General features: G+C 41.8%; 1 protein-coding gene across 1 annotated transcript in view; it reads left to right on the plus strand.

The window, feature by feature from the left end:
• The first annotated feature begins 2,966 nt into the window (after positions 1–2,966).
• LOC109465315 (calcium/calmodulin-dependent 3',5'-cyclic nucleotide phosphodiesterase 1A-like) overlaps positions 2,967–14,439 on the plus strand; it is a 48,194-nt gene continuing 36,721 nt past the window's right edge. The window contains exon 1 of the mRNA XM_019762519.1: positions 2,967–3,723. The gene's annotated coding sequence lies outside the window, so the exon portion shown is untranslated. The remainder of the gene's footprint in view (positions 3,724–14,439) is intronic.

Genomic DNA, 14,439 nt, shown 5'->3' on the forward strand with positions numbered 1-14,439 from the left:
AAAGTGAAGAGGGAAAGAAACGTATCTTGCTTACGTCATAAGACATTGTGCGATACCAAACAATATATTATCACCATACGTAAATACATTTTTAATCCGCGCAACCCACTGCAAACCTGTCCACCGTCCTTTATGACGTGAAAAGTGCGAATTGGGCTATAAACGAATTACATAGGAAAAATAGAAGCCTCCGTTAAAGTACACCGTGGCACGTATGCAAAAAAAAGCTATCAAGTCGAAGCTCTCTCTATTCTAGGCATATATCACGAAGCAAGTGACATGTATGAGGATTGGGGATTTCAATCCTCAAAGAACGATCATAAGAAAGACTGTTAGCTATTGGTTTTGTTCAATTTTGTAACGTATTTATCATAGGTGTACTCCAACCAGAGAGGATTGTCTGTGAACAAACTAGTATTCAAAGATTTATCAGGCCGATGTGCAAGAACGTATATAATACAATAGACGTGGTGTTTATCTCCTAGTGAATGGAAAGCTCTAGAACCTGATCTGCGTGCAGATTTGCTGGTGTGGATTATCCGGATCAAACCAGAGCTGAACTGCACGGAACTGCTTCTGGTGCGCGCAAGCTGTTGTTTCCCATTAATAGAACATACAAGCACAACAAGCTCGTACGGCAAGGTTCTGCAGTTGACTATGAATAACATACTGTCAAACAAAGCTGGAAGCACGCCGTTGTCGGGGCTTCTGAGCCACAATTTCAATGATAAAGTCTAGCCTACACAACAGGTCTTTGTTTTACGTTGGTTACATGTACCGTTTTTCTGATCGCTATACTATTCTGCTGACTGAAACTACTTACTCTGTAGGTGACGAAAGCCTTTAGAAAACAGAACGGGATCGGCCCCAAACAAAGAAAGAAAAACGGTTGTGCCTTGGTCCTTTTTGTATTCAGAACCGTGCTTTTTTTCCCAGAACCATGCGCAGGTACAGTTCACAGAATAGTGCTTTATCCAGAACCATGCTAATGCACGATTCTGGATAGTACACTCGTATACAGAACCGTGCTTTATCCAGAGCCGCTCTGGATAGTCCACATGTATCCAGAACTGTGCTTAGAACGTTTTTGGATTCGCGGAGACCGTGCCTGATCTTATCCCTAACCCATTCAGGGCTAGAACTAGATAGGCACGGTTCTGGACACATGTACAAATCGGGACTCGAATCGTACTAAGCCAAAATCTGCCCTACATGTCGACTTAGCATTGAGACTGCTCTCTACCTCCATCCATCTACTCTGTTTTATTGTAACGAAGAGTGGCAAGATCACTGAATCCGATACGGCAAAGCTACAATTCTAACCGGCACAACCTTATCAAAACGACAACTGCTTCCGGTTCTAACATACATCAGATGCTGAAGCGGATTAATTACTTTGGCAGCCGTCATCACAGGCGGACTATATCATGACAGAGGTTACACCATCATATTACAGGCGGATTGGCGGAGGGTCTGCATGGGGGGTTGCTGGCAGCAGTAAACGGTAAAGTTAGGTGGACGACAAATCTAGGAAGACGGCAATGCTTAACGGTAAATTTAAGAAGATGGAATAATTTTTCTGATAAATTGATGGCAAATTCTGCGCGCGCTAGATTTGGGTATTTTAATTGCCTAAATATTGGGAAAACTAGGCTGCAGTCATTGACACAATCGGGCGTTCCATTGTCACTTTGAGCAATCGGACTCCGAATAGCCGGTTTGAGAATTTATTCAATGACGTCTATGCCAAAATCGGTTTGGCTCACATTTTGCGCATTGATAGCACTTGGTGTACTAGATGATAACTTTCTTTCTGCTCGACGGCAATTGTTGCCAAGGTAACGAACCAAAAAAATGTTGGGACCATTTACCCTCATACGTCAACAACACAAAAAGCGGAATAGTCTAGGACCCAGTTACGAAGGAATTATTAAATATTTCGGATATAAGTATACACAGTGCTTTGAATATTCGTGTACTCTGTACAATTTTCCTACCACAGAATTTATGTCATCTTTTATGGCTTTACTGTACTAATAAGGCCTAGGTTCCCTCTGCTGTATATCTGCTTACGGCCTGACAACTTTGATGTGCCCCGCACAATAAGCTGATTTGTTGCCTGGCGAAGCAAATTAACCCGGGGCCTTATTGTTCTCTCGTGTCGTCTTTTACTTTCATCAGATGAGGCTGTGATCATATTACCGGGATCATTTCATCGGGAAGACTGTACTCGCTATATGGACTCTCGAATAGTCTACGTATGTTATGTGCCATATAATGGCCACAACAACAATATGGAAAGCATTGGAGACGTTCATAGGTGTATTTTTTTGTCTACGTCTGCCAAAGTCGAATTGAACCCAACGCAATTGTTGGGTCTAAACTTTGATGTTTACGATTTAGAAGACATAACGTTTGATAAGTGCACAGCAATTGAAACAAAGCTTTCCTAGAAAATCCGAAAAATTGTTCCTTTTAGTCCATTTTTTTCGTAACACGTTTCTATGCATCGTTTCTTCCCAAACTATATCAATTTTATGCTTTTGGCATGCCCAAATCAGGAAAAAGTGTTTGCATCGCAACAATCGGCTTTGAGGACAAAGAAAGTTAGTTCGTTTATTTTGAATTAGAGGCTACGATTAACGGTGAATTAAACTAGCGGCTCACAGAAAAAGGCATGCAGACCCTCTCGGATAGCCAATCATCATCAAGCGATGTTTACTCGGTCGCTATGGCAACAGATGATACGAATTAAAGCGAACAAGAACGATTCACGAATAGTTTCCCGACAACGCTTATTTTTAATTAACGGCGAATTAAACTAGCGGCTCACAGAAAAAATGCATGCACATGCAGGCCCTCTCGGATAGTCAATCATCACCAGGCGATGTTTACACGGTCGTCATGGCAACAGATGCCACGCCTGGTCCCCACCACGAAATAACGATGTCACCCTTCAAGGTTAACCTCCAGCTGAGGCTGAGCCGAGCTGCGGATTTGCCGTGAGCTAATGACGTGCATATTGGAGCTGGAACATCTTGAGGCGGATTATATAAAGGCCGTGCCACGCTGATGATGCGCCAGGTCCGCTTAGCGTCAACCCTATTCTCTCATCTCCGAATCATAAAGGACGATCACGTTCCCATCATGCTGCACGCAGGACCGTGTTTTGTCTAGCGGTGATCTCTCATGTGCAGGGACGTCTTGTCAAAATTGGCGATACGATCATCTTGAACGATTCTACGGTTAGTACAGAATTGCAGGTACGTGGTGGCCCGCATACGCACGGTACCGTGCAATGACTGATGTTGGATTGGAGAACAGTTCACGGTTTATACAAGGTAAATCTTGTGCGGGAATTAGCTGGGCCAGGATTGTTTGGATCATGATGTTGACGCGGCGGCGTATGAACCAAGACTGGGCAATGTTTTCAGGCTGCTGAAACACATCAGAGCGGCCCTACTGAGGTGTGTATCTACTGCACGGGAAAAACGATGCACCACTGAGATCTGAGGCCGGGGAAAACACTAAACGGAATCTGATCGCCATCTTGAATGGGGTCGTCGGTTTCGACCAAGGGAAGGTCAAAACAGGCAGCCCCGCCGCGGAACCGAGTCCACGCCGAGACGACGGGCAGCGATGGCTGCATCGAGGCGCAGTCGGCCAGGAGGACACCTCGGCCCGACAAGCGCACCTCCGAGCCCACGGTGGTTGTGGAACAAGGTACGTAACGTACGTGGTGTTTGCATAAAGCCACCCAGATGGTGAGGTCGGCCTGCTCAAAGCGTTAGCGCGTAATCAGGCACGTCTTACGCCGGGCTTTTAGGCAGCGTTTAACGGCGAGATTGGGTTGTCATGTAGGTAGTCAGCCGCACAGCTGGACACCGCTTTTGTCCCACATCCAGAGATGCTACCAATGCGGTACATTGCAAATGTTGCAATAAACTCTAACACATATCATAATGCCTAAAGCTTTGTACCTATATTACCGACATCACCCCTTATTAATCTTATTAATGCCCACGACCTATTTATTCATAGCCATCATATTACAGTAGCGTTCTGAAGAAAATTTCAGAAGCCAGTTTCAAACTGTTGCAATAGACCGATTCTCTAGCAAACAAAATCTGCTCGAATAACCGACTTTCTTGTCGTGCTTTTATAAGGTCCCTTTCTGTGTCTTAACACCAGAGTTATTTATATCGCATTTGAATGGGTAATAGTTCACTAATTACTCTGTCATGCATAGATGGCTAATGTAATACTGCTCGTCAAAATTACCTGCTTCATTTATTCATTCATTCATCCATTAATATATTCATATATTCTGTTACTCATTCACCTACCGAAACTCTATTTAACTTCATTAACATCAAACTACACACAGAGAGCTGATTTTTTTTATCTCTAACCTCAAAGTGTAGATTTTTGTTTAGTTCGGAGAAAATATTAATGTTAGTCTTATGGGCAACACATGTACTCAATTCACTAAGCAACTTTACAGGCCACGTTTCGTACACCTTGGCGTTTAGCAGCGAAGCCAACACCCTGCGCACTGTTTTTCAGCGTGTCTTCTGTTGAAGTGTTAGGAGATATGTTTTTGAACATAACACAAGCCGTCCGTTTTGGTTAATGCACACAGATATGGAAACTCAGAGACATACACATAGACGTGGGCAATCTCCTTTCAGTTTCTTGGAGTGGAAATAATGTAATATTGACTAATAACATGGAAAAATCCCCTTGGCAATCTTCCATTTCTGATAACATTTTGTTTGTGTCATTCAACTATTGGCAGTGTCACTCAGCCCAATAGAATCTAGGAAGAGGTGTGTGCTTATATAGTGAGAGTGTTTGTGTGTGATTCTGGTAGTGTACGTACGACAAAAAGAGCTGATGACGTTTCGTTACAAGAGTTGCAGTATGTTCTGTAGATCTGCAGTCTAGAATTTGTCTAGATCTGCAGTAGATTTTATACAGCTGCAGTTATAGAACTGCTGTAGTTTCTATAGAGCTGCTGTATATTCTTTAGTAGTTACGTTTTGTAAGGCTGGGCAGTTTAAGATACAGTTTAAGTATAAATGTACTGTGCTCTTTATGATCATATAGTACCTACGAACTGTAAAAGATATCTCAATAAATGGTCCTCTATATTCTGGTACATGGTTCCATGCCCGAAAAAATTACCAGTTTTGGTGCACATTGTTTAAAGGTTAAAACTGTCGCCAAGGAAACAACGATTTTTAGGTGGATGTGAATTGTGTTTGCGCTAAATGAAATGGGGAATCTATTCAGTAACTCAATAGCTGCTGAGCCGTTTGAGGTTCCCAAATTACTATGGAAGTGGGTTATTACGTTACATATAATTTGAGCAGGAAAAGCATTAAGGTATCATTTCTGCAATCTATACATTAAAGATGTCATTGTATAAGTGTGGGTCATGGATGTGAAATTATACGGTATGGTAAACGATTGAAAATGAGTGGTTATTACGTATTCTTAGATTCTATTTCGGAAAAATGTGAGAAAACACATTAGGACTGAAGCAAGATGACACATTTAGTAATAACTGCGATCTGAACTATAATGTTCATAATATAGGTAATGTGAAGAACATTACTATGATTTTAGATGGACATCATTTAGAAGCAAGTATCAGTAGAGATTTTATCCCTCAAAAATAAGAAGAAGAAAAGAAGAAATTAACAGTGTCTCAACATAGAAGTGCCAGTACAAGAAGATGGTTAGATCTTTGCTATATAAGCTTTGTTGTGGGTCTACTTTGATTGATGACACAAAAGTTGCCCTCAAAACGTCACATTGATGATTTTAACATACTTTTCCACGGTCATTGACCCAATGTGTTTGTGCATTATGCCTAATTAAGGGAGTCCATGAAGGATATCTGCTGTAATCATATCAAATTTTGTTACACAATGCCTCTGTCTATTGTATGTATTTTTCGTAGGCCTAACACGTTCCATATACTGTTTTGTGTATCTATTGCCTATAACGTTCAATTTATACTTTACTATCATTATCAGTATATATATGTAGCTTATGACTGAAGAAAATTTGTATCTACAAAGAGGTTCATTGATGTTTTTAATCTTGCTTCAGTATTTTGGTTTTGTCTGTTTGATTTCTGTCAGGATCCGTGGCACTTCTTTGTATTTGTTTTTGTTACTTTTGCAATAAGAAAATGAAGAAAAAAGTCATCTAAGCGCATTCATGTCTACAAGGCATTTACTTTACAGTTTGATCCCACGTGTCAGTATCCTGGATACGAAACTGAGCATGCGCTGTTGGTACATTTTTGTGGCCATCGACCTACCCGACCTGACTATCAAGTCATGAAAAGCATCTGATGGATCCAACTGAATTCTGAATTTGGTCTCAACACATCATGATTGTCCTGTGCTATTGTAAAGTCTACCTCAAGACATTCTGTCTTTAAATCTATTTCAATCTATACCTAAAGGACCATATAAGAACTTCCTATATGGATATTTTCTCTATGGACAAGTACAGTGCATTGATTTTACTACACTTACTAATAGTCGTAGTGATCTCGGTACATACATAAATCATAACCTACTTAATGGAACTAATAATAGTTTAATCCGAACCACATTTGATCCGATTGGGATAACATTTCACATCCTGTTTTTAAGCCGCTTGTTTTTAAGATCATGCAAGGTCATATTTGGTGAAGTGACAAGGACAAGATTCATTGAGCAAAAGAAGATTGTTTCACAGTCTAACATTTGACGACAGGAATTCATAGTTTGGATGAATATCTATTCACATTTGGCATGTACGTTTTATCTTGATAGAGCGTCATTGTTTTTGGTAAATCATGAGCAGCCAATTCCTATAACCTGTACATTTCACAGGTAATTTTACAGCAATAAAATGTGACTAGTAACACATAATGTTATTTCCTGATGCCATATTTTAAACGCGTACCCAACTATATAAAAACGTCTTGATAGACACGTACTCTTTATCCCAACAGCTGCTGTGGTTAACATGTTCTACGTTCTTATTCGATGATGGCTAAGAACCATTGGCGAACTGCCTCCAGCTCATATGTTTCACCTACTATGTGAGACGCCATCAGCTGTCTAATATAATCAGAAGGTTAAGGACCCTTGAGAAACCTCCTGACCTAATTTTCTTTGACTGAGAGCACTGAAGAACGATGTACTACTTTTTCCGAGAATACTACGTGAGTAATCCCATATCACATCAAAATCATCACGAATGAGGAACGTTAAACAAAGAATTTTAATGGATTTCTATTCGTTCAAAAGGATTTTCTCAAAGGATTTCTATTCCTGTAACAGAGATCGTACCGCCTTAACAGACCCAGGCAATATTCAAATAGCTGCCACCCCTGCTATGTAGTGGACTAACTAGATTATCCATGCATGTAATGCCAACCCCCAGCCTTAGCAACTGCGAGGAACATGTGATTGGCCACTTAACAACGGCCCCATTGAATTGCATGCATTCATACCGTAGTAGCCCATTGAGAGTATATGTCACTAAAATAAGTCTAATGGCCTAGCTAGATACTAGTAGGTGAAAGGGCTTTGAGTGTGGAATGCCTCATCGCTGATATAGGAGGTTATGTTTCGATAGGAAATATGATAAAAACGCACCAAGTTATAAACATGATTTTCCACAGCTGAAGGGTCATCATATATCAATAGGCTTTCTAAGACGTTCCTTCTAAGGCGTTCTTTCTCTACATACCCTGGCGCCAACATACGCACTTATAGGCGAGACAGTAGGATTCTACTACTGAAAATAGGATTACATAGTGAGGAAGAAGCAGCACACGTATATTTCCGTAAGAAGGCTTAGACTGGTGCGCACATCCCTAACCTTGCAGTGCCTGTCAAGGGGAAAATCAGCACATCATTCAGCAACCAGGGATAGTCAAGTGTTTTAGTAGCAGAAACACCAGGGACAGTGATGGTAGAGTGGGCGTCATTTTAGCACCAGGGACCGTTATTCTAGAGTGGGCGTCATATTTATTTCAAATTTTTAGTAAGTGGTATTCAGCACCAGGGACAGGGACAGCAGTTGTAAAGTGGACGGTATTTAGTACCAGGGACAGGGACAGTGGATGTAGAGTGGACGGTATTCAGCACCAGGAACAGGGACAGTGGTTGTAGAGTGGACGGTATTCAGCACCAGGGACAGGGACAGTGGATGTAGAGTGGACGGTATTCAGCACCAGGGACAGGGGCAGTGGTTGTAGAGTGGACGGTATTCAGCACCAGGGACAGGGACAGTAGTTGTAGATTGGACGGTATTCAGCACCAGGGACAGTGACTGTAGAGTGGACGGTATTCAGCACCAGGGAACAGGGACAGTGGATGTAGTGTGAACGGTATTCAGCACCAGGGACAGGGACAGTGTGATGGTAGAGTGGACGGTATTCAGCACCAGGGACAGTGACTGTAGAGTGGACGGTATTCAGCACCAGGGACAGGGACAGTGGATGTAGAGTGGACGGTATTCAGCACCAGGGCAGGGACAGTGACTGTAGAGTGGACGGTATTCAGCACCAAGGACAGGGACAGTTATGGTAGAGTGAACGGTATTCAGCACCAGGGACAGGGACAGTGATGGTACAACTGCTGTACTATTGTTGTGCTATCTGCACCGTGTATTTGGCAATAGCTATAGGAGGAATGTCATGGTCATTTTGAAAAAAAAGACGTGTCCATTCGAGGCTAATGGGACGATCAACTAACACCGTCTCCTTTAAAACCGTTTCCAATGTCGGTGGTAAGATACCAGGGGAACGTGCTACACTGCCAATAGGCGTTATAAAGCCCTAAATGCACTACCGCGTAAAAGCAGAGATGGCTCTGAGTACGGCTTAGCAAGTTGATAAAATCTCCTGGGACGAAATGGCCGAACGGTTGGCTTACCCTACATGTACGTTCAAAGCGGTACATTTATAGAAACAGCAGTTATGTGGTATCTGAGTCACCGGCAGCAATTTTAGAGCGCTCGCGTGTTAGGGCACCATGTGCGCGTCTGTTTGCGTCAAGCTTATCACATTGACGACCCCAACTGGTAAGAACCTTCATTAGCTTGACGTCAAAGTCAAAGACACGTGATCCCCACGTGTACAACGTATCTACTACACGTGATCACCAGTCTGCCATTACCAGGTAACAACATAATCCCGTTCAACGGATAAAAGCTTTCTCCTGCACGAGCTTTTGACAAATGCATTTTCTTCGCGCACTTTAGAAGAACTTTGCTAAAAGACAGGAAAGTGAAGACGAAAGGCGACAAGTACCCGAGGAAAGCGATAGAAAAGCACTTGGCAATGACTGAGTTTCAGTCTGAGTGCCCCTTAATACAACTTGTGTTGCTCTTACGGAGACAAGAAAAATAGTGCATTTTCCGAAATTGTGCATCTAATGGTTTTACCAGCTAAGTCCTCTTGAAAGGGAGGGTTTGTCCTTGATAACCTTTCGTGCGTTTCGTACGAATGGCAAAACGCAGAGGACTACTGAGGAATGTACGGATTTGGCCAAACTTCCACTGGCAAAAGACGTAATTTTTTTAACAGTAGTCTCCTCTTCGATTGCCTTTCTCCTGTTTTCAAAGTGTATCACTTTGCCTCCCTTACAAGTTGACTTAGATGGGGAAAATGACAGTCATCCCAGAAAACCTGTAGAAAGAGTAGCTCATACATTTCACAGAAAACACAGGAGTCGTGTAATGAGCGACTTGGAACCAAGAGGTCTCGGGTTCGAGTCCTGACACTACATTGCGTCAATATCAGCATACATAATTATGAACCACGTGCTTTCAGCGTCTTCCCGCCAGTATATTTGTCGCACGTTTTGAGGAACATCTGCTGGCTAAGTGACACGAATATCCGTATAATGGCCCTCCTTCTGTTTTTAGAAATGATACCCCGGGGACAGCCAAATCACCAAGGGCATCGCTCCCTTCGTTCATGCCATTAACGGCTTACCGATTCTCGTCACAGTATGGTGAAATAATGGCGACAGTGTTTTACGGGTAAATTTTCTGACATTACTACAAAGCTTTTTGCCATGTTGGTTAAAATAGGAACTACTTTCTGCACATTGCTGCAGCTTTATACGATCGAAAAGTCACGTATAATCCACCTGATCCAGGCATTGGATTTATACCTCCGGGGAAGCATGTGTCCTTCCGCGGCGCGGGAGGGTATTGTCTTAGATGTGTGCTCGCAGCGAAAACTGGGACTTTCCATCTTTCAAAAACTGTTGCAGTAATAAAGAAAACAGGTAGGTGGCAGGTTTAAAACAACAGCGCTGCGGCATACGAGAAGCATTTTGGTCATCAATATTCATGAGATAGATCACCTGACTTCACGTGATCATCTAATTGAACATGTGCCATACGCGTCTTGCTGTTTGATATTTGATACTACAGACGAGGTCCATCTCAATAGCACGAGGACCTCTAGCGGAATATTAAAGCACAGCAGGTAAAAGCACGTCTTCGCCGAAAAGTCACCAAACATGAAATTTATATGCCATTGCAATGCTGTTGCGGTCCGCTAGATCTCGCGATATCATCCACGAAATACGGTTAGTTGCACATGAAAGTGTTACTACATGACTTGATATAGTATATAAACAATTACAACTTTCGTGTGCTAAAACGTGTAACACTAAAGATACGACGTGGATAAATACAGTGTGACTAATGGATGGGGAAAATAGAGAAACAAAATAGAGATGCTCTTATATAATTGTTAAATGGAGCGTGCGACTGTGTGTTGTGGGCGGCAATAATGGGCGCAGTGAGCCGAACACAGCTAAATACCATAGAATTACTAGTACTGCAAAGTACAATTAATGGCACAACGAAATGTACATTATCGAACTTTAAGACTCCCAAGCTTGATAAATACATGCCCTAAATGAAATATTGGATCTCACTCCTATGCAGCAATGTGGTATCATTGAGTCTAATTGCTAATAGTTTTTAGTGAAACCAAGATTGCTTGGTTTGTATTCATAAAAGACAGTTACATAGATGTCCTTGGTTTGCAGAGCTGTCATTAAGATTTTCGTATCTCTCTCTCTCTATATATATATATATCTCGTGAATTATTTATGGCAAGTCATCTGTGCGTTTGAAGCATTCATCTAGCTCAAGCTTTTATCAAGGACGATGTAAACATATTAGCAATTAAAGTCAAAGGGCAAACCGACAAGACCTTGCGTTAGCTTAAATCATTTCAAAGTGTGCATACATGTTGAAAATGTCTTGCGGCTTGTTTGGTTTCATTCTGGTAGCCATATCCACCTGCACAACAGGAATGGGTCGGCTCAAGCTTTTACTATAATATCAAGGACGATGTAAACATGTTGACAATTAAAGTGAAAGGGCAAACCGAAAAGACCTTGCGTTAGCTTAAATCATTTCAAAGTGTGCATACATGTTGAAAATGTCTTGTGGCTAGTTTGGATTCATTCTGGTAGCTATATCGCCGTACACAACAGGAATGGGTCGGCTCAAGATTTTACTATTATCAAGGACAACGTAAACATGTCAGCAATTAAAGTCAAAGGGTGAACCGACAAGACCTTGCGTTAGCTTAAATCATATTTTCAAAGTGTGCATACATGTTGAAAATGTCTTGCGGTTAGTTTGGATTCATTCTGGTAGCCATATTCCCCGTACACAACAGGAATGGGTCGTGACATTTTGTATGCAATTACCCTTCTCCTTGGGTATTGGCGCACACCAGCCGACCTGTGGCCGGTAGTATGCGGCACTGCTGCCCTCAGCTCCCCGTGTATTGCTCCTAAGCCTTGCCGGTAGCTATTTTCATCAAGGTTAATGAAGCCATGTACGCTGCAAGCATGTGCAAGATCAACCATTATGTCGTTAGCTTTGTATTCTACTTCTACTTCTAGCCAATGGGAACCGGACTAGTCAGCACAACGACATTTTTTGAAACTAGTTAATATATTCCATAACTATCTGGAAGGAAAAACGCAAAGGGGTCCCCATAATCAAAACAATATAAATGTGCATGTTTAGAGGAATCTATAGAATGTATTCTGACTTTGGCCTTTCTAACTTGAAAAAAAATGTTTCTGAAGCTTTCCCATATGTAGTAACGTATATACTTCCTTACATGCATGTGACGAATCTGTTCAATTATGGCCAAACGAGACGTGGTAGAAATGATAGATTTTGCAAATGTACACGGCAAATGGACCTAGATCGAAGAACAAAAGAACTGATGGTCTCAAGCATACATCTACCATACCTAGTTACAACTCATCCTGACTTCATGTATCTATTTTCCAGCACCGGAGTTATCCTTAGATTTGAAAACTTTTCGGAATGACAAATTATTCCAATTATGTTCCCAATTCTCGGGCCGACCAAACCTTTTAAAAATGATAGATTTACCAGCATGACGTACTAAAGCATTGTACTTCCCACATCACATGGCAAGGCTAGACAAGGAAAACCCATCCCATGATGAAAACTACCGATGATTTCCTTAGCGAGCAATTGAGATAATTCCATCAACACTTCAGATTGCACAGGGGACTGTATGTGACATAGAACTGCGACAAATAGGTTCATCATTCAAACAGAAAATACTGGTGAGAGAAGTTTTTCCTAGTTGTGTCAGCAAGAAATAGGAGACTTCAGACTTTCGTGGATGATGCAATCCCCGGCTTCCTGAATTCCCCCCCATGCCACCCTCTAATTCCTGTTGGATTCCAGCCGGATTCCGAGATCTTTGATCTCCTATCGTATCGCCTGTCAATCCCCCTACCCACGTGCTGTCAACCCAGTCTAGATCCGTCCGGAAAAACTGATACACAAACCCGCAGCTTAGCCACCCAAAACAGTACTTCCGGTCACATGGACCTCCTCCTACTTGTTGAGTTGAAAAGTTAAGTGGAGAAAAAATAAAGCAATTAATTTTTTTATTGTTGTATACTGTTAATGATGTTATTTTAAAGACGTACGATGTCATTTAGATGCACAATTAGTATTCAAGAAAATCAGCTCCTTAAAATATTATTCTTATGGGACTTATTATAATAATATAAGATCTGGTCTGTAATTATAAAAATTTATCTCTCTTTCGAAAGATGTTTAAAGAAGACATGTAGTGCATTTTCCAGCTAGGCGTAACGAATTTCTACGTAATAGGAATTCTTTATAACAAATATTGAAATATCTGTTCAATTAAATCGAATTGAATCGCATGGCAGCGTAGCGTGTTTCCCCATTATATTGATAGCAAATAAAGTCTAAAATATAAAAAAATGTAATCTCGCATTACCAGAAAGTAAACCCAGCTTTGTGTACCTGTTGCATTCAATACCGTACCCGTGTTCCCAACCCAAAACATTCACACGATGGGATAACATGTTCGGGAATACAGATGGGTGTTATAACCAAAACCGTGTTTTATCCAGAACCATGCTCAGGAACGGTTCCGGATAGTCCACGCGTATCCAGAACCATACCGGTGGCAAATCCAAGAAACGCGGAGACTGTCTGATCCCCTAACCCATTCTTCAGGCATAGAACTAGAGATAGGCACGGTTCTGGTCTTCTGGTTACGACAGTGTGCTCCATAATTGGCACCATCTCGGTTTTGGCTGCGACACATTCTGAAATATTCCAAAACGTCACGTTCTGAAATACAATAGGGATTGCCCAAACCTCTCCTCACCTCACATACCCTCTAGTTTGGTTGACCCGCGGGGCATCACGGACGAGTTCACAACCAGGTCCTCCATCCATCTTACACACCTGCCCTTCATACAGAACCTGAAGAGAAAAGAAAACAGTTTGTCAAATTGAATAGTATACCGTGACGTCCTACAAAGAAGTTAAACTATACCAAACGAGGGTTCCTTTGATACCTTATCATCATCCCATCTATCCGAATGACGTTTTCTAGTTAGCTTTCTTTACAACTCTAACTACCTCTCACAAGTAGCCTGTAGCTAGCGCATCCATCAGAGACGCCGTGAAAGAGAATCGATAGAAGAACCCCCCGAGTGTCTCTCACTCAGACGTGTGCAAATTGGATTCTTCTTGACTTGCCGTGAGAAATGCGGGCGGGGTGGGCCCTAATGACTCTACAGGAGAAAATCCCATGTCTTGTACATTAGACCCTGAACCGCGCACCTGCATGTAACATCACTGTAAAAACACATACCCTGAAAGATAGATGGTGAGGCAGTGGATGTAATAAATGGCCCAATTTCCTGTCGAAGTGCTGAGGAAGATTATGTTCTGTACCGGAAAGCTGAACGAAATCACTTCGTTAGACCACTATCCATGCACAGCCAGCAGAAATTCATTTGTCACGGTAGTAACCTTAGGCCATGGAGTATGTAATGGTAATTTTCATAA

Source organism: Branchiostoma belcheri, unplaced genomic scaffold (genome assembly GCF_001625305.1).
Source record: "Branchiostoma belcheri isolate BF01 breed outbred unplaced genomic scaffold, Haploidv18h27 scaffold15, whole genome shotgun sequence".
Lineage (NCBI taxonomy): Eukaryota > Metazoa > Chordata > Leptocardii > Amphioxiformes > Branchiostomatidae > Branchiostoma > Branchiostoma belcheri.